We start from the raw sequence: 22,307 nt of genomic DNA on the forward strand, positions 1-22,307 counted from the left end.
CCTTTTTTTTTTTTTAATGCTTCACCAAATCATCTTGCCAGCCGGAATAAACCTTGTTGTGTCCCTGATCTGTGCTGCGGGCTTTACGTTCGACAACCCTGGCATATACTGTGTGCAGCATAAAGCACATAGATCAGTGAGTCATGTGTCCATGCACAAACTTGGGACTTGGCACATTCATGTTGGCTACTACAACAAGAGGTATGACATTCCCTGCACCCTTGAGTCCAATCTGGAGTGGACAGAATCTCATTCTTTTTTTCATCGCTCTCTCTCTCTCTCTGATTAGACCAAAATATTCTCCAAGGTCACACACAGGGAGTAATCTTCTCCCATTTCCTCCCCCTGCCCTTACTCAAAGGAGGTTGCTAAATCACTGTCAGCTCGGCATGTCTTGTCATTGGTAACTGGACCTTGGACAGCTGCCTCAGAACCGAGCGGAACAAGTGGGTCCGTTCTCTGCGGTGTTTTTAATCAAGGCACAAGTAGGAGCAAAAATACAAATAAATAAATAATTAAAAAAGGAGGGGGGGGGCACATATGGGGTGTGGGGGGGGGTGTCTCTTCCAGTTGTCGAGCACATTACGCGACAACAAGGCAAGCTCAGCAAGCATGCGATGCGCGTCCACGTGGCCAGCGGAGCGCGTGACAGATCAGCGCCGCTAACGCAGCCCCCCGCGGCTTCAGGGTTTGCCCCTCCTGAAGAGCACCAATCTGAGATGGGTACATGGAGGGGGCGGGAAGGATAGTTTGACAAGGGCTGAGCTTTTTGCGAGAGGACGCCAATTTCTCTGTTGTTTTACCGCTGACAACAAGCCAAAAAATAAAAAAAGAAATCCCAAAAGACAACTGAGAGACATCAGCCGGACCACGCGTCAGAACCTCATTAACTCCAAATACTGGAGGGGTGAAAAAGAAGAAGAAACAGCAGGTAGACAAGCTTTATTTCCAAGCGGTGAGTGTTTTTAGTTACCGTTGTTTACAATACCTTTTGACAGTGTTTTGTGGCGATGTGCTTAAGGTGTCGCACATGTGGAGGAGGGTGCATGTTCCATTTACATGCAACAACTGCGGCTTATGGCGCGACTGCGGTGTAATGGTTTAACAGGTCTCCAGCAAGCATGCGGCTGTGTTGTCTGCATGTGGTGTGAACGCATTGGTAGAATCGGCTGCCAATGGCACTGGATTTGAAAAGAGCGTATTTTGCTTTGGTGCCCACCGGAAAAACCATTGCGACACTAAAGAAGGTAGCGATGACTGTGACATGTCCTTAATGGGCAATTAAAAACAACGTGGTGACGTGTGACGCAAAAGAGACGTTAGCGCAAATGCTGGAAACGCACATGCAGCTCTGACCCTGTTTGTTTGGAAAGCTGTCAGACACAACCTGCCGCAACCAGTGACACGACTGTTGAGCAGACGCTAACTTAACCTTGGAACCAAAGCTTCTGCAAATATCCCCCCCCCCCCCCCCCCCCCCCCCCGCCCCCCTCCCTTACACCAGTCATTTCATTCAACACCACCGGTGCTGAAATGAGCCCTGTAACGTGTTTGTGATATATGATGTGAACCCAGAGGTTATTAAGGCGGAATATACTTTAACAATGACATGCTCTGCATTTATCTCATCCTTGAAGATCAGCCAGTGGGCACTGTGCAGTAAAAGGGAATCAGATAGAGAGCTTGAGTCACTGCCTTGATCAATGGAACTGGCTGGAAATTATTTGGTTTCTCACAGAGAAGCAGCATACTTGGAGGAAATCAACAACTCTACACAGCAAAGCCTAAAGATGAGATTCTTGCATCATTTTAAACACAAACCATCCATGCCTGTTCCACCAAAAAGACCTGATGTTTTTAGTGTATGTGTGTGTTTTTTAATAGTGCAATTAAACATACATACAAAAAACTTGAACCTCTTTTTGAAAAGGAAGTCTAACCAGGGCTAATGGATCCCAATCAATCAGATGGGAAACAAAATGGTCATAATGGAAAAAGTAATATCCATCCATTCATTAGCCATATCCATCCGTCCATCTTCCATAATGTTCCTCTTTAGTGACAGCTGAGCTGCAGCCTATCCCAGATGATTGAAGGCAAAAGACAGTCACCCTGAACTGGTTGCCAGTCAATTGGGTTGATTGCAAACGATGTCACAATTGCACATCAATAACCCTAAACTCTGCATTTTCAGACAACATTTCAATTTGGGATTCAATTGAGGGGTGCTAGAGCACCCCAAGCAACGATCTAGAAACGTCCATGATTTCAAAAATTCTGAGAAATGGTGGCAAACAATCAAGGTCATTCCGAATTGTAATGTCTTTTTTTTCATGCCACAACAAGAATATTTATGGGTAGAAGGCATGCTGCGCTCACTAAAAGCGTTTGCTATCCCAAAATGTTTTCCATTTCATTAACATAAGTGAAGATCCTGTCAAAGAACAATTCGTCAGGGGAGAAAACTGACCATAAATCTCAGGATCTGTGACTGACAGGGCTTAATAAACTATTAACAATTGCATGTACTTGCAAAAACATGAACACTATTCCATCAGCCATTATACATGATGGAGAAGAAAAGAACAAAACAGAACACCGTGTTCTCTTTTTATTTAGTCTGTGCTCTTAACGTGGACTCATAAATATTGGCGGTGTTCTCAAAAAGATTATGCTCACAGAGCAGTCGTTTGCTGGATTTAAGTAGCGCAAATGTTTGCTCACATTCTAGAAAGTAGGCCCGATGTGAAGTGCAGACATTTCACATTAGGGAGTGTATTCATGTGTGTGCTTTTGTGCGTATTCACACATTTGTGAGTGCCCTGGCGCTGGTTTTATTTAATGGCCGTCTTCCTAAATCAAGACTATAAGATGTCATCCCCCCCTTCGGAAGCATCTTTCACTGCGACATTTTGAACCCCTCCAGGCTCCCGCCTCCACCGTCATATATTCGTATTTTACCACCGCTCTAATTTGATGTAGTGCACAGTCATATGTTCGACCCCCCCTCCCAGCCGTCCCTCTCAAGTTTGCACACTTCAGGACTCAAAAACCAATGACTGCCCGGGCTCGTGAGTGTGACCGCAAGTAAATGACTTTTCTCAGCCAGTTTCTTCAGCTGTTTAGACATACGGAGCCCCCCTCCCCGCGTCTTCTCGCTGGAAATGTCGGTGGCGGCGGAAAGCTAGCAAGCTGATTTATTGTCCGGCATGCAGCAAATGTGTCAAAGGGAGCAGATTTGTTTCTGGAGGCAGGTGATATTTTCTGGGAGACTTATAGACGGATGTGCTTTGTTTCTGTGATTGAGTGGATATGCTACACCTGAAAAAACTGCAATAAGGGGATAGCTTTGCAATTACATTGGGCTTTGCAGATATACTCGTACAGTACCACATGTAAGGAAAAACACTGGATTTGTTGACGGGATTAACTCTGCTACATTGTTCCTTGAGGCATCTAAGGAACGATGCGGTAAAATCCAGAGCCTCTCCAATGATTAGAAGATAAAGGTCTCCAAGAGAGTTAAAGGAAAAGCATCATCTTCGCTCAAAGCGAGAGGCAAATATCCCAAAATGAATTCATGTTTACAGCATGTTTTAAAAACCAAGAGAACACGGAGGTGTGAACATTCTGACACGTAAGCCACCCAGCTTGAGTAGAAGGCTTGGACTAATGCATAACTAATGTCTGATGATGAGAAAGCTGATGCTTACTGACAGGCTAGAATCATAAGAGCCCTGCAAGTGTATTGAAAACTCCACCATGATCATGTCAGTCATGACCAAGAGGCTCTGAGCGGGTGTGAGCAGCGAGGCTGCACCAGGCGAAAGATGAAATGGTACAAAGAAAAACAATGAGCAAGACAAGTTGTGTTTGTATAAATAACAAGTGGGGACAATGCTCATAAAGTGAGTTTTTTTTATATCATAGTCACCAAACTGGTACTGGATTTTAACTTAAAAGATGTGTTCTTCGTCCTGTTTTTGTAAATTATTAGAAAAGGAAACAAACTTGTGTCATAGTTAACCCAGTCACTAACTTTGATGTCTATGGTTGTCAAATATCCACTTCTACTTGGCAGCTATTAGAGCATGAAGAAAAAGTCAACCAGATCGGGTAAGTCCACTTTAACAATAGGTTGACTAGATGCATACGCCTGAAATCTCCGCAGGAACCGTGTTTGTATCATGGTTTTCTACACTGGCCTTTCTTGCAGACATACTCCGAGATGAAATGAAAGCAAGGAAGAAAGTCTCCACCCAAAAAGAGGGGATATCAAAGTTCAATTATTCCAAAGTGGAAAAGGCATAACACAGCGGTACTTTGGAATAAAAAAAATAAATAAGCAAAAACAGTCTTGAGATACAGCTCCATTGCTCGTCTTGGTGCACCACCTACTGCCTGAATGGCTGATAATACAGTACTTAAGTGGTTTAAAACATTTACTGATTTAGTAGTTAGCGTACTTTTATAAATGACAATATAAGCACACGGAACCTTCCCAAAAAAAAGTAAAGGGGCAGTAAAGTAAAGGGCAGTCAAGCACAAAACGTCCCGAAGAAGAAGAAGAAGATGCAGCAGCAGCAGCAGCAGAAGAAGAAGAAGAAGAACTGGAAGTTATTAACCTCATAGTAGCTTACAGGCTGCTCCACTCTCAGATTCACTCTTGTAAGGAGTAAAACAGAATCCCCGCTAATGCTAACTGCAATTGCTAACTAGTTAGCACATATGTGCTCATATGTGTTTAAAAACCAATATTGTATGTATCAAAGAAAAAGAGAGGTTTACATGATCATTTACTTGAATGATCCATAGAATAATTGATTTGAAAAAGATTCAATAGTGACAGCCCCGGCTAGCATTATAGCTGCAATTCTTTGGTCACTGAGTTCTTTTGGTCTTTCACTTCCGTCGTTCGCTACACGGAAAAATGGCATTATCTGATTTTGGCAGTGGCAGTCTCCTGCCAAGACTAATCTCCTGTGACTGTGCATCTCAGCAATTTAGGGAATGAAAGTACTCACCAAAACTCAACGAAACATCTTCAACAAGAGCATAATGAGCAGAGAAAATCAATGACTATTGATTGATGAGCCGCTGTTGGGAGTCTTCGCAATAGTTGCTCAGTAACTCCATTTGAATTTGTGATGGGATTCATTCAAAAGTGTATTTTACTGGCTTTGGGAGACGAAAACAAAATAATGATAGAAATAATTAAGTCAATTCATGCGGAACAAAAGCACTCTCACGATATATGGTTGACTCAGATGTCGCCACAGATGTCCTTTTGTTTACTACAATCACTGGCGCTTTTTTTTTTAAGTGCAAAAGAGCGGGAGGAGTGACAAACATCACATTCAGTCCTCTTCAAAAGTATTGGAACAGTGAGTCCAATTTAGTTTTATTGTGGACTAAAAACATTTGGGAGTGAAATCAAAATGTGAAAATAAGACATTTAAGCTATTTGCAGTTTTAGTCAAAAATTTGGGAGCTTGAACCCTTTACATCATGCATTTCACATGCGGAAGAGGGAAGAATGCAAACCTTTTGCTTTAGTGGATTACAGGCTTGATGAAGTTAGGAGACGGAATTTCGACATCTGTTCAAATATGTCATCTTATCTAAACTCATGTATACCTTATGTATCGCACCTAAATGTAAATACCTAGAAATCAAAGCTAAAATGTCGATCTGTTGACATCAAACCCAAATGTTTTTAGTGTCCAGAAAAAAGAAAGAACTTAGTGCATCCGTTGCACGTACCTTTCTGATAAGAAGGCTATAAAAAATATAATACAGCCTCTCACAATATTAAACAACAGTCTTTCTTAGACCTTTAAGGTTATAAGTTCAAGCTAAAGCCTAAAGCTGCACATCTGGGAAAGCTCTCCTGCAGAGGCGAAACATCCTCAGGTCCTGCAAATAGTCTTATCCCAGACTTGAAAGGTTGTGGGAGGAATATAAATGTTGTTCTCTGCCTGAGTCACTCAATTCACTTGATATATTTTACCTGTGAGTGGAGTAATCAAGCTAAAACCTTCGATATATACGAAGGTGTTGCGCTTGTTTAAAAACTGGAAAATTACTCAGCTCTGACAAGTAAAAATGGAATGGAATACTGCTTGAAGGTGGCATTTTTACTTTCTAATCAATGTATTTTGAATTCGGTAAGTTGCAGTAGTCTGACGTGATAAAACAGTAGGAGTGCCTAAGGCGACATTAAAAAAAACTCCATACACGATAATCGTATCTGCCTTTATTGCTTACACTGGAGACCACAACTGCTCGGTGTAAAAGGTGTGTAAATATATTGCTTGATAAAGTGGCATATTATCCAAGTAATGGTTATTATAAAAATGACCAACAATTAATTTGTCTTTTGCAAGCAGAATAAAAGCTACCTATTGCATGTATATAGATATGCATGCATTTCCCCTTGAGAAAAATGAAATTACTGTATTTTCCAGACTATAAAGTGCACTGGTATTCAAGCTGCAGCAGCAAAATATGAGCAATAAATGTTATTTTTGTCACGGATAAGCCGCACTGGACTATAAGCCGCAGGTAATAACATCAGATCTTTACGCAAAAAGATTGTATATGAAGTTTAGCATTTTTTTTAAGTATTTAATTTTTTTGTAATTTTCTGCCAACAGCGACATCCTCTCTTTGACAGACTTTTCATGCCTGCATGTTTAGTCCCAACATATTAAACATGTTAAATAGCAGTTCAAACTTAATACTTCAATAGCATCATTTTTTGTCTCTCTTTGATGGTTTATTTTAGTGAGCATAATAACACATTCTACTTAATTCATTTACAATCATAAATATATAAATAAAATCACATATACTGTGTACTGTATATAAAATTTACACATCAGAAATTTACCCAAAATTTTATACATTCTCTTATTAAATTTAGACGGATATATATTTTTAATAATGTATTGCTTTAACGCTTTTTTAGCACAGCCATTGATTCAAATTTTTTCAGTTATAGTTGATATTTGTTCCATAAATTGACACTTCGAACAGATACACACATTTGCTTGCTGGTGGCTAGCAAAAACACACACACACACACACACACACACACAGAAAAGGAGCACTAGGATATAAGCCGCAGGGCTCAAAACATGAGGAAAAAGTCACGGCTTATAGTCCGAAAAATACGGTACTTTTATATGTTGCATTTTTTCCTCTTAATTCAAAGTCTATATTTAAGTCCATGTGGAGAGAAGAAATGGCTCTTGATGTTTGAATGTCTTAAGTCAGATGCATTATTGCTGCTTGGTTAGAGTTTCCCTGATGGCAGAATCTTGTTACTAACCTTGTTAGTGCAGTGCTCAGCGTTCCCAGTTTGAAATCCCCTAAGAGGACATTGCAGTGAATTGCCTGTTGCTCTCCAACCATCATCAGCGTTTCAGCTCCTGCAGTGGACAGAAGAGGGAGGGTATTATTTGGTTATGAAGTCTATTTACAGTAAGCAGTGTTGAGATGCATGGTCATGGTTTCATAAGGAGACTGCTGCTTGCTTTCCTTACTGATGACTATACTTTTCTGGTGTGTAGGTGCTGAGACCAGCTAGTAACCTACAAAATGTTATTACAAGCAGCCACTAAAATGTAAAAATAAAATCAGCCGCTAGATTTGCATGCTTAGTCATTCGTTGATAAAGAATGCCAAAAATACACTAGTCAATTGCACTGTCATTGTATGGTAAGACACAAGTCTAGCCGCTAAAATGATTCATTCGAATGCAGTCAGACATTTCAAACTCAGAGAGAAAAAGCCTATCAATGCACTAAACTCTAATAACTGAAAATATCTAGACCAGTGGTTCTCAACCTTTTCTTACTGATGTACACCCTGCCAAATAGGTTTTCAGACAAGTACTCCTTAACCAGTGCAAAACATTTTCGGGTATTTATTTATTTTTTACATTGATTTATTTTACAAAAATGGAGAGCTTCTAGGTAAAGTTTTGGATTCCGCACCTTCAAATTAGTCAAAACGAGCTGCCAGACCTGACTCAACAAAAATTGTTTTCCCAATGGTTTTCTCTGTTGCTCTTCTTTTTGCCAAAACATTTACTTTCTTTTTAAACAATGCCCCAAATTTCTGGTATGAACAGCACAGAGCAGTGCAAACATGTTGTGCCCATGTGAAATTTGCCAAATGTTCTCTGCCTATGCCAAGCAATTTATTTTGGACATTGCGCTTGACTCTTTGTTGGACTTGATAATCAAGGTTTCAAAGAAACAAAATGAGCCGTAGTTGTATAGCAACTTAACATTCACACTTTTAACAAATTGTCAAGAGCATCATAAACATACACATAAACCAAGAAACATGCTGAATTTTGATAATGCCCCCCACTTATGGGAGATGATTAGACAAAGCTGTACCTATCGAGATCAATTTATGATGCTTAGCACGCACTTCATGCCTTTTTGGATCTTAAAAGATGGCTCTCAAAACGCGACTTCGAAAAAAACAAAAAACAAAAACAAAAAGGCTTTAGTAAGTGCTCATTTATTATCAGAAACACATAGTTATGCTCATGCTAGCCAAACAACTTTGTTTTACGTATACATCTTAAGCTTACATGTGATAACGTTCAGTTAATTTGAAAAAAATAAAATAAAATCACAGCCTTAATTTAGAGCAGAGGTGCTCAATGCATTAATAGCAGTCGACCACATGACCTCAAATTGCATGAAAAAGAAAAAAAACTCAACCAAGAAAAACAACGTTAATTGAAAAAAGAACATCAGTCTTGAACTGTCACTTGATTTTGAGCTATGCTTCCTGGAGGAAATTCAAAATAAAAGCCTACCTTAGTCGTCCGTGTCTTACATTACTTTTTACTGTATAGATTATTGTATAGTTAAATGATACGATATCACTAGTGCCTGGAGAGTTGACTCAACATGCTGCCTCTGAAAATAATTTCAAGGCAATTGCTGTTGCCTTTATTTTTTTATTTTTTATTTATTTTTAACCTTTTGGCATGCATGGAGGATAAGGAGGAAGGTTTTTGTTTAAAAGTAAAACTTGAGTGACTAGCCACTGTGACTTGTTAAGAACAATTAAAAGAAAAAGAATGTTAATCAATGAATTTATACATGCTAAACATTGTACACATTTCTTAACTAAATATTCCTAATACTGTGGAAAAAAAAGAAAAAAAACAGAGTAGATATTGTGATATAGTAGTATAGTAGAATAGATATTGTGATATTTTTGCTCGGGTTATCAAACCGTCAGAATCTAATATCGACCCATGCCTCCTTGTGACATTGCTCATGAAAGCATTTTTTTTTCCTATTCATTTAAATTTAATGCTGAAAGTTAGCAAAGAAATTTTGTGGGAGTTTTCCTATTTTCAAATGGATCTGAAAATGCTGTGGGCACAGGGCGTGACAGCCACAGTGAGGAGCACAGGTGCTGCAATAAGCTTGTGCTCGCAGTAGAATGTTTTGATCAAGAAAACAATTCAAGCTCACGTGCGCGTGTGTGCGGTCTGATGTGCGCATTGAATCTTTGCATCAAAATTAGATTGAGATCTTGCTATACGCCCCTCCTGAGTCAGCATCTGCTCCCATTTTACCGCAAAACAATACAAGCCTCGTGCAGTGTATAAGGTGCCCTCAGAGGTTGTGCTGTTAACTGATTTTTATTGCCTCAATCAAAAATGTGTACTGTTTGCTTGAAAGCAAGCTTGGTTTTGTCCTGAAAGTAATTCACAGGGCTATTAGACATTTAGGACCTAATCCTGCCAGGCAGTATACTGTAGGTGCCTAGTTATTGCTGTTATATTTTCATACATTGATTTTCTTATGCAAATGACTGCAATGTTTTGCATGTAATTTAAAGTACACGGCGGTTTCAATGCAGGACTAATCCCCCCTTTTTTTCGAGTGTGATTTTCCGACTAAGACCGTATTATTATTTTTAATCATAGCCTGCCAGATAACTGTAGGCTTTTTAATTGTGTAGCATTTGGCCACAGTCACACTGTTTCAGCCTACACTCGATTGCAGTAGGTAAATAGACAAGAGATTTAGTTTACATCACTATTGCAACGCCACTTTCGGCATTGCAGATGGGCCTCAATTATAACGGCAAAATGTCGAAAGATATTGCCAAGCTAAAATAAAACAAACGGCAAACATTTCAGACTGTTTTACTTGTCAATACCACATCGCAACATCTCGTGGAAATCCCCAAATATCGTACAAATATGCCAAAAAATAAAGTGCTTTTCCTATTTTTTTTAATTAATGCAAAACAGTGCTTGGGTAACTTGGAGCGAAAACAGCCATGTGGGAATTCAATATTGACCTTTTTTCTTTTCTTTTTTTTTTTAACTCATTAGCTAATTTAATAAAGCCTGCCCTCACTAGTTACAACATGGCAGGGGTCAACGACCTCTTTGAAGCTGAGAGCTAATTCTTTGGTATTGATTATTGAATGGTTTGATACACACATCTGAATGAACAATTTTGCTCAAATTACTTTATTTTTATTAGATTTCATTATTATTGGTTCATCATTTCTTTAACAATGCCATTATTCATGTGAAGGCACGTTGATGATTTCTGATGATAAATCAAATAATCGCAACATCCAAAGGAAATCAAAATGTCCTAGCGCAGGGATTAACCAATTGGATAATGGATTATTTTTAATGGGTATGATAATGGAATATAAAAAGATGTGTGGCAGCCATATTGCCTTGTCTCATTAAAGGTTGGTAAACACTCCAGTAAAAGCACATACTCTTACTCTGTTGGAAGCTTGTTTCTACAACTTGGAATCAGATTAAGCCCAGTATGCTCTGATCTAGTTTAGATGTGTCTGCGGCCCCCTGACTGATGATATCAACATACTATTTGGAATGTGCTGAAAGAAGAATTTTGATTACTTCCAAAACGAAAAAAAAATACAAATTCAGTAATAATGCATATGGTAGTAAGAAGCTCTATTGAATGATTTGAAAGCAGTGCCCTCATTGACATCAGCACATATTAACATCAACAACGCAATGTTAAACAGCAGAATGAGGACACACAAATGTGGGGTGTAATGAGGAACAATCTTTAGCACTCAGCATGGTTGCCATCTTCCTGTTACTAGGCTGCACGGTTAGACCTTTGAATTGCCTTGATGTCTATCAGTGAATGCTACAAACAGGCTAGACGACATGCTGGGAAGGCTCTCACTCCCACTTTGATGAGTTTGACTTCATGCCAAGAATGTAAGCATCACTCTGCAAGGACAAGACATCCCTTGCGTAGAATGTGCAACATAGATAAGGCTGTTCAATATATTACATACTGTGCATTCTCTCTATCTCTTATATATATATATATATATATATATATATATATATATATAAAGCAGAAGTTGAAATAAAAACATGTTTTGGCTCTTAGACTTACTCTACACTACATAAATCTGTTTCTTTTTTTTTTTTTAAACAACAGACAATTGGTCTTTGTTTTCTTGAAGCACATCGTACTATATAAATAAGGCGAATGGGCAGACAGGTGGTGTTATGTGCTTGCATGTATTTGTGTGCCCAGCCCATATAGTCTTGATTTCAAATGTGCATGATGGCTGGAGGAACATCCATCCATCCATTTTCTGGATTGGGATGAAGCCAGAGAGAATTGACGTGGGCTCAGGGAGAACATGCAAACTCCACACAATCAGAGCGAGATAGATTTCAATTCAGCACTCTGAACGCTGGCTTTGATGTTAGTTTTCTAGTGTTACTGGTGGTCAACGGTATGATTGTTTTTAGAAAAAAGGATTTTCGCATTTGTGCAGGATTGCCAGAAGCAATCTCATACACTATAGTTTAACACAACAAACACATTTTTGGATTAGGGCAGTGAATGGGCCCCACCCAAAATGTTCCTCTCCCTACTCCAGCCTCTGTGAGATCCACCAGCATTGTTCATCATAGCTTCTGCCCAAGCAGCAAACTTCTCCAGAGCGAGGCTTGCCGCACTAGTAGTCAAAGCCGCTTTTATCACAAGAGTCACTCTTGCCAGCAGCAGCCCACACGGAGCATCCAGAATTCTGTTCATTGCAGATACCCTGTCACATTTCCATAGTGGGACTGATGCGGTCCCAGTCACAGTCCGAGGAGCAGAATTCACTGAGCTCTTTTATGCCATCATCTGCCAAAGTCTCCGGCAGCGTTGCACTCGCCTATGCATCCGGCATCATGCTTTCTGCAGTCATAATCAGTCATGCTCGCTGGAGTGCTACGCAGCCTGAACACCTGGCGCTGTATTCTACATGAGAGCAAGCAGCCATACATAGCTGGAGTCACACTTGCCAGAGGCACCCCCAGCGCCATCATCAGTCATACTAAGTGGGGCCCGACCGGCCACACAAAACGCGCCTTCAAACACCGAGGCCTAAAGCTGATCAGAGCTCACGGGTAGCCTGGTCTGATCCCTCCAGAGGGAAAGCTGATTATTATCCAGAGGAAAGCCAGGTAACATACATGAAAATGTGCCATTGATATGCATATCTCGGTGCGGTGCATTAAGTTCCATGCATCAAATGTAAATATGTTTCTCATTCATGCTGCGTAATGTGATGGTAATGAAATGTGACGTGTATTTGGAAATTTGCAGCAGAGGCTTATTTTCATACACAACATCAATTCTTGGGATAAGGTTTCTATTTCCTACAGGTCTGCTTTCAATGTATATTATGAACCCCATCAGTAGCATCCTATTGTATCATATGAGGAAACGGGGTGGGCATCTCAACTAAATTGATTTTCAGAAAGGTATTTGAGTTACATGATTTCTGATGCAAATGGATGAAAAACTGCTGAAGTGTGGCTGAATATATTTACTTTTTCAGCTTTAGCGATCAAACTCCATTTAAAGTTTAAAAATGAAAGAAACAGATTGCTGAAGTCTAGTTAGGAGGTGTTACATGTTTATCTATGGAACTTTTAAGTACATAAACATTCATATCTGGTTAACGCGGATATCGCCAAGTTAACATGTTTGGATAAAGCAAATATGATATGAAAGAACATCACCAACCTCCATGTTTGATTCATAGCTGAAATGATTTTGTAGAGGCAGTCAGACACTCTTTTAAGACTAGCAAGACGCCAATACTTGCATACCAATTACTGTTAGGCTATAAAGCTGTCATTCATGCTAGTAATGGCCGTAACATATTCATGCTGACCCTTGAATGGCTGAACAAGTAGTGATCAATATGTTCTCATCAAGCCACTTCAAAGATGAACTGATAAATTGTAGGAATATATGAAGAGGGATGGGATATCTATCTATCTATCTATATCTATCTATATCTATCTATATCTATCTATCCATCCATCCATCCATCCATTCTCATCAACATTCTTGTTCCCGCACATAAATGGTGGCCTTCTAATAGCCTGGCACAAAATGTAAGCCAATTATGAAGACTGATAAAATGCCTGGCAAACACCTGACATGTTCATCCACAGGCAAAAGTTACATCCATAATGGAAGGGGACATTTGCAGTATCTTGATTGATGGAAATGACACGGAAATCCCATCCGTGAATTACCAGCCCATCTCATCGTCTTGCACTATTGACTCTGAAACTCCCCATGCAATCATGAAATGAAGCTTGATGTGTTTGGCTAATGACTTTAGAGAAAGGAAAACACCGTATATGTGTGTTATATGTAGACCTGTTCAAGCATGTTTATATACGCGTGTGTGTATATGGATGTTTACGTAGTTTTTCCTTAAAAGGTTGATTGATGGTTCTTTGGAAAAATAAAACATTTTCCCACACTGTATTACCGTATTAGTTGTATAATTTAGGATCTATAACTTAAGATCTCAATATGAATCACCCTGCTTGAGTTATCCCCGCAAATACTGCTGAGGTGTAGCGCTACCGAAACCGATGTGAGAAGTCCCCCTTTCCCAAACTTGGACAGTAAACCGGAGAAACCCTTTTTTGTTGGTTTATCCTAGCTAGCTAGCAGAACATGGGTGACGAATGGATTTATAAGTTTACTAAAAGCAAAAAACCATCTCGGGATCCGTAGCTGGTAAAGCACTTTAGATAACATATGGTGCAGATAAAGTACACCCCATTTACCATTATGATCAAATAAAAGTTTTTCATTTCTTTGGGCTATTTCGTGTTTTTTCTGCACCGTGCGTCGTAGGACTGACTAAAAACTCCCGAGTTTGTTCTATGCTATTCAGTCGTTCTAATTAATGTTTCATTAGTAGAAGATTTAGATGGAGTTTGGAGAACCTCTTTTTTTTGTGGGACATCGACGGTTCATTAACAAACTTAAATAGTGTGAACGCTTTAATAACAGAACTGCTGTTGCTTCTGGACTCATCTCAAAATGTGGGTTAGTGGTTTTATTGGATAATAAAGAGTATCCAACCTCTTTGTGCTCAAGTGATTTTTTCTTGTTAATTTATTGCTATCTGGCTATCAGCTTATGTTTTTGTACAGCTTTCGTAATAAGGTTACAACATAACTGTTGGGGTAGCGTTTTCCCCTTCGAATATCCTGAATGAGTCATATATAGATTTATAATATTTCAGCAGTGTCTTTGACGCAGTACTGGGTGTGTCTTTTTTGTGAGTAAATAATTTGATTATGAGCCCCTAGGGAAATAAGTTTACACTTTATTACAATGGATGTGGGCATTACACTGCCAGCCCACTGACAGTGACTGAGCCTTGCAAAGTCGCTATGAGGTCAAAATACAACTGAAAATATTATTCTGAAAGTGGGCAGTAAGTTTAAACATTTTGAGTAAGTTTAAAAAAATGTCTTTAATGTTTGTCAGTGTTATATATTACTCCTGTGTTAATGTTCCAGCTTAATTTATATCTATTAATTTGATTTAATATGGATTTGTGGTTAGCACGTCCACCTTACAGTTCAGTCCTGAGTTCTTTTCCAACTTGCTATGGCCTTCCTGTGTGTAGTTTGCATATTCTTCCCGTGCCCATGTGGGTTCTCTCTGGGCTCTCCGGCTTCCTCCCATGTTCCAAAAAAACATGCATGGTAGGTGTATTGGACGCATTAAATAGTCCTAAAATGTGATTGGGTACCTGAATGGTTGTGCATTCCTATCTGCCCTGCAATTGGCTGGCAACCGGCTCAGTGTCCGCTGGTGAGGGCGTCCCAGGCAGCTGGGATAGGCACCAGTAAGCCAGCGACCCTAGTGAGGATAAGCAGCTAGGGAAAATGGATGGATTATTTTTTTTTCTGCCTCTAATGGTTCAGTTGGTCAAAAAAGTTTCTAGTTTAAATCAGGTTTGGCATTTTTTTCTGGCACTTTCAAATATATTTTTGTCTGATTCATACTAACCTGTAATGGATAAAGCCGGTATGAAAAAACATTCGTGGAAAGTTGATTTTAATTTCTTTTTTTTGTTGTTTATGTTAAAATGGATGCAATTTAGGTATACGTATCCAGTTTTCAAAGCTAATTATCTTATGTATAGTCGGGTAGGGGGCGAAATATTTTCTCTTTTCTCGGGGTGATTTGTAAAAATTAATTTAGAAGAACTAATTTAGGGAGATATACATACACATCCCGGGATATATATTCCCCTTCACTTACTACTTTTCAAAAAAGCTATTTGTGACGATGCCAACAAAAAAATAAGAGCAAGATTATAAATAAAGTGTGATTTCATAGTGAGAAAAAAATATATTTTTTTTTTGAAAGACATTAAAGTAACAGCGGTTACAATGGCGGAATGGTTCGAGGTCTGCATGTTGGTGTGCCCCTCAACAACCATTCCAGTTTATCACGTGGCCACTTTGGAAAATTAATGGCCCACCCCTGCTCTATTGCATATATTTGTGTTGCACACCACATGCGGGCATGCAAGGAGGGAAGTCAGAGTGATGAGGCGCACAAACAGTTTGGGCGGGTGATTGGCGCATTGCTCAAGGTCATCTCCACAGTAGTCAAGAAGCAGTTCAGCATCTCGTCAACTCACCAATTATTTTTGACTGAGTCGAGACTTGGATGAGTTACTACCGTCCTGGATGTGTATGGTGCCTTTTGATAAAGAAGTGTTGGTTGCGCTGTCAAAGGTTTCAAGTTGCATTTTGAGCTGATGGTATTCACACGGCTCTAACTTCAAGGTGACATTTTGTTAACTCAAGCAATTCATCCAGGAGTTATCCATTCCTGCTTGAGGCTTCAGAATATAGGGGAACTCGGTGAGTTTTGACCTTCAGGGTTACATTTCTATTCCTCAACTTCCTCTTCACTGCAGGAATAAGGAGAGAGATTTGTTGTTCATTTTGTCTTTGGATACATCTGATTTATTGTTGACTTTTTCATCATCCTCTGTAAGAACTTTGAGCTTTGGAACTGGAGTTGTTGGAAAATTAGCTAGCTTCCTTGCCACAGGTGAGGTACCCTTGAGCAAGGCAGCAACTCACAGGCAGCTCACAGAACTGTTTGCATAGCACTTTTCACGCTGACTTTAATTTAAACCACTCATTTTCACATAGTGGGGTAGGCATGATGCAATGACTTTGCCGTCCGATATGTAATTGCACATCCATGACACCAGGTGGTGCAGTGGCACCCTTGTTGTCAAAGGCTATGCATGAGTTATAAACGTTATAAATTGCTGTTAACATTTTTTTAAGTGATTTAGAAAAACATCAGCACAATGTTGTCTTTAGGTTAAAATATTTAAGCTTTTGTTGCTCCCGTGTTAATGTTCCAGATCAATTTTTATTTTTATTGATTGAGTTTTTTTGTTTTTTTTTCCAGCATCAAATGATTCAGTTGATCAAAAATGATTCTATAAATAAGAATGTACTTTTTTTTTCTTCAGGAAATTTGGTGCACTGTTTCTGTTTCAGACAACCGTGCAACTTGTATAAGCTCTGTAAAAAGTAAAGTTAACCTTTGTTGAAAGTTGAATGATATCGCTTTTTTTCTATTGGTAATGTTAAAAAAGGATATAATTTTAGGCATTTATAGGCAAAATAATGCAGAACAACTGAGCTCCTTGATTTTAACATTAACATGCACAGGACATACAACTAGCTTCTCCCATTCCACTTCAAACAGAATAAAATGCAATGTCAGACAACCTAAAATGTTTCTTTGCTGAAAAAAAATGTCAACTAACTTAGAACATTTAACAACATAAACTGTGCCCCATATAAATGCAGCAACAATGAGGACCAGATATGATAATAGAATATTGTTGTAGAAGGTTAGAAATGTCACATATTTCCTAGTTTAAGACAGGGCTCTCTTTTGTTGTTAAAACAGACAAAAAAAAATCATCAATCCTAACATTTTCTGCTAGTACTGAATTTAGGGCTACAAAAACATATGCTCCCCTTTATTGCTTTTCTGCTGGCTGGTTAAAGAAAAAAAAAAAAACATTCACAAGGCAGCTCCAACCTATGCGGGCAACCACAACCAAATATTAAACAATTGTTTGAAAAACATGATTCCAGAAGTGAATCACGGGGACAATCAGTAGGTTCATCTTAAAATAATTACTGCCTTGCAAACAAGTGACACACGCTGTGACTCATGAATAATGTAAGGAACCTCACACTAAAATGTGCCGTTAGAAAATGAGAGACACCTGTAGCCGGCTGTTGACAAAAACTCAAGGAGGCACAGGATTCAAGGATGTTGTATTTTTCCTTGGATTTGAATCGTTTCAGTCCATTTCAAAGCGGCCCTTATCCTTTCTTCCACTGGCTGGATATGGCGTGCTGAATCGATTGCACGTGGTCATTTGTATTCCCATAGCATACTCACAGCACCAGCTTACTATGTTGCCCTGCAGTATCATTACCTGCACACATCGCTCGGATTGCTGGAGATTTGCAATCATGCACGTACCTACAGTGAATGCACCTAATATAAAGAGATATTGTAGTATTGGGGTCATCCTAGGTTATATACTGTATATTTTTTGTCTTTTGCATTTAAAACAAAAAATATTAGTGCACATCTGCGTCCATCCGTGCATTCCTAGAAGTGGCGACATGAAACGTTTCATCCAGTCTGGTTAACCATCCAAAAAAATGCAATAGCTTACTTCACGCTTTAGTAAGAATCTAGCGAGGACAAACAACTCAACAGCGATATTCATTTCTCATCCGTGTGAGGTCCCACTCAGTCGGCCATGTAATGCCATCGGCTTTGAACGAATCTGGTCGACTTAAGCCTTTCACAAATATTCTATTTGACGAGTGACATGTATTATTCCAGAAAAAAACTTGGCCTATACACTATCTGGGAAGTATAAACTAAATATGCCTAAACCTAAGCAAATATAAATACACAAAGAATGACAAATCTAAAATGTGTTTTTATAAAACCAGGCCTATGTCTCATAAATTTTTAAAGTGAGATAGTGATATATTCTAACTATGAAAAAAAATCCGTTAAAATGATATATATTACATGGCGATAGTTAAAAAAGTTGAGGAATTTGAATGTTGCCAAGTTGAAATTCCAAGTTTTGAGAAAATTGCACATTCATCTTTCAGTCGTGCGCATTGTCTACTAATCCTGCATTTTCATACACTTTGATTATAATTTCTGCCTGCGACGCTCTTGGATGTTTATCAGCTAATATTGCTACATCTTTAAAGTACTAACTGCAGCCAGCCTGTAATCAATGGGACAATAGTCACCTTACAGTACCACCAAGCAGTGGACAAATACGTTCAGCTGGGTGAAAAAACTGGGTTGGTCATTAGCACTAAAACAGATAAAAGAATTAGTACGAGTGCAAATAGACAGTGCAGTGATCAGCATGTCCGCCTCAAAGTTCAAAGGTCCTGGTTCAAATCCACCTGGCTCCGGCTTTCCTGTGTGGAGTTTGCATGTTCTCCTCGAGCCCACGTGGGTTCTCTCCTGGCACTCCGGCTTCAACTCACTCCCCAAAAACATGCATGTCAGGTGAATTAGATGTACTAAATTGTCCTTAGGTGTGATCGGGCGTGTGATTGGTCGTTTGTCTCTGTGTGCCCTGCGATTGGCTGGCAACCAGTTCAGGGTGTTCCCCGACTACCGCCGCGAGCCAGCTGTGGGGATAAGCAGCTATAGAAAATGGATGGATGGATGGATGAATGGATGGATGCAGATGGATGTAGATCAACACCTGACGAATGACGACACAGAAAAAAAAAAATCAAATGTCGACCTCTAGTGGTGGCGAAGGGTAGGGAAAAAATACCCCAACGGACTGACGGACCGACATAACAACTTGGTTTGAAAAAATGACAGACCGATGATGACGTAAAGGGGGCGGGGCTCTGACAAATGTTGGACCAGCAAAAAATGTAAGTTGCCCATCTCTGCGTTTTGGACTAACAAATAAAGTATTTGGAGGGAAGTCCTTCCAATAATTGCTTTAACCTGCTTTATCCTCCAATCAGTCAAATGTTGACATCTAATTGATTCTCTTAACCAAACAGATAATTACTTGCTTTTCCTGTTATCACTATGACAACACAATTCATTTCCTGACTGAACATTAGAATGAATGAACGTTGATTATGATCATTGCTCAGTTGCATCTTATTATTTTCACCTAAATTATTTTAAACAAACATGACATTATCACGGCGGCATTCAAATTTAGAAACAAGGCACGAGGCAAGGTATGCACAGGTGGGAAGTGCCAAAGTAGACATTACTTTTCATCACTTCATGAACAGCAACAGATTTCCCCTGTAAAGCCTGTACCTCTCGCTTAGTTTAATAGCTTTTTCTTTTTTTTTTTTAATTAAGTATAAAGTGATTTGTATGCAGATTTGCAGAGCGTTGGTGTTGCCGCCGAGTCTAATTGCAAAAGTCATACTGATTTAGCTTATTATTCCATTTATCTGATCAAGTCTCTTACTCCCAACATCGCTGGGTCGGTAGTCGGGGTTGTTGTAGGGACAGCATATTTATTGTCAAGTGTGAGTCGAACAAAAATGTAGCACATGCAGGTAAAACTCGTCCATGTTATTCCAGCCCGTCAATAAATAATTGAAAATGTCCAGTAAAGGCGTGTTGCCTTTAGGAAAGTGTTTTTGGATTAATGCGGTTCGTTGAACTCTGTTGCTACATGCGCCAAGGGACAGACGCTGGTCACCTGTATTATTTGTATACTTTGCAGATTTGATAAATAGGTCCGAAAATGTTCAGAGAGCAAATTCAGGAGGAGGTCAAGAGAGTGTGTGGGAAACCTCCGGAAGAAACATAGATTGAATGTATTTGGAACTTGGAAGTTACACAATAACGAGAGCCAATAAAATTCAATGGTGGGGTCACTGGAGGTTCTAAAACTACTCACAGAAGCAGCAAAACCTTCCTGATAGCTTGCCAGGTAAGTGCATGGACACATTTATATTACACGAAATAAAAGGGAAAGTCCAAAACCTGTAATTCTATGATTCATTGGAATGCAAAAATTTGAATGGCCGTAAAGTTTGACAATTCAGAAAGTTAGTAAAATCTGTAACAAATTGATCTAATAGTTTGCATTTTAATCTCACCTAAAAGAAAATGTATCTAGATAGATAACCGCAGCCTATCAGGATATGCTAAACACAATGTCAGCCAATCAATGTCGAGGGTGTGAGTGACCTTCGTCTTCTAATTCCCAGCAAGCACAAGAAGCCCGATGCAGAAAAACCGATCTAATCGACACACAGAACCTTAGATATTAAAAATGAGATTAACACAATAATAACACTAAACTATGACTATAATTAATTGATTGCAATTGATCCGTTAATCTGACACCCCAATTTTATACTCTTGCTTTGTGAAACATCAGAGAATGCTGAAAGTGAGAAAGAAGTAACCCAAAATAGAAGCAACAAAGCAGATTATTCGTCTTTCAAGGTAGTATTGACCCAAAAACACGCTGCCAAAACAACAAAGGAGTTCATCAAGAAGTTGGACGTCTGCAGATTGACTTTGGCAGTCTAAGACTGGCAAAATCAATCACCAGCTTTAAACCCCATCGCGCATGCAATTTACCCATTAAGGTCGAGACTTAAGTTTTGAAACACCCAAAACAACTGACAGAGGCTATTGTGTATCACTCCATCTCCGAAACTCTATATGAACTGGGGATAAAGTGCAAGTTTTTGAAGTACTAAGAAATATATATATATATATATATATATATATATATATATATATATATATATATATATATATATACACACGCACACAAAACTTTCACAAATTTTACTCATGTAAACATCTTTTTTCTTCACTCCACAATAATTTGTGCATCATTTTTCTTGTTTTTGTTTTCAAATGAGAGCCCTTATGAGTTTCCTGACAGATTTAGCACCAATAAAACAATTTGGAAAGTCCCTCAAAATTTAGAGGAGATTAAATATCTTCATATTTGATTAAGCAGACTTTTGGGGGCATTTGTTTCATTCTTGTATTACTGTTTCTTCCATCAGCTGTCAACAGCATATTAACAAAACATTACTCAGACAGATTTCGCAAAGGGAGTTGAAAATTACATTTAACTTTGTTTCTGTCCTAAATTGTTAACAGAAGCTTATTGTCAGGTGGCCCTGGGCTCATATCGCACATCTGTGAGGAACAAAAATACATCTTGACCAAAAATATCAGTAATCCAACAAGTAAAAAGACCATCAGGGAAATAAAACAATAAATTGATAATTCGGTTGCCAATTAATTCAATACTATGCGTCAAATAACAATGAAAATCCAATGAGATTCGAGATTTATTAGCAACAAAGATGAGCCAATTTTCTTGAACTACTTCAGCTTGTGGTGTTAACCCTTTACCCCGACCCCCAAGGGAGGAAACAGCTTTGCGCTGCGGACCTCTTCCTTTCAGCAACAAACTTCCATGTCTTATCTTTATTGCACAAATCTCTCTGTAAACACAGCCAGTCACAGAAAATTAAATCCAAAATGTTTCCCCGGCATTTTGATTCCATCAAATAAGATTACATTACTCATTGGATTTATGCCTTTTTAGCCTGCGAAAAGAAATGACGGGAGAAAAGAATACAAATGTTAAGAGTGTGAAGCGTTGAGTGCTTTAGGTTTACTGTCACCTGAGGCAAGCTATTTTTAATTTGCCAACAAAAGCGTTGTCGCTTTTCTTCTTCTTTTTTTCTCCCTTTCTTCCTCTGTTTCCAGAACAGTCTGAGCCCCCAGGAAGCGAGTCCTTCATTTGCATGACAGGTATTGCTAGATCAGGTGCACAATTGCAGACGGCGGGCCGGC

General features: G+C 39.0%; 1 protein-coding gene across 1 annotated transcript in view; it reads left to right on the forward strand.

Moving 5' to 3' along the window:
• The first annotated feature begins 716 nt into the window (after positions 1-716).
• The window catches only part of gabra3 (gamma-aminobutyric acid type A receptor subunit alpha3), a 79,352-nt gene continuing 57,761 nt past the window's right edge, over positions 717-22,307 (forward strand). Inside the window, exon 1 of the mRNA XM_088440408.1 lies at positions 717-955. The gene's annotated coding sequence lies outside the window, so the exon portion shown is untranslated. The remainder of the gene's footprint in view (positions 956-22,307) is intronic.

The sequence above is a fragment of the Hippichthys cyanospilos genome, chromosome 18 (genome assembly GCF_059441005.1).
Source record: "Hippichthys cyanospilos isolate Australia breed blue-spotted pipefish chromosome 18, RoL_Hcya_1.0, whole genome shotgun sequence".
Classification (NCBI taxonomy): domain Eukaryota; kingdom Metazoa; phylum Chordata; class Actinopteri; order Syngnathiformes; family Syngnathidae; genus Hippichthys; species Hippichthys cyanospilos.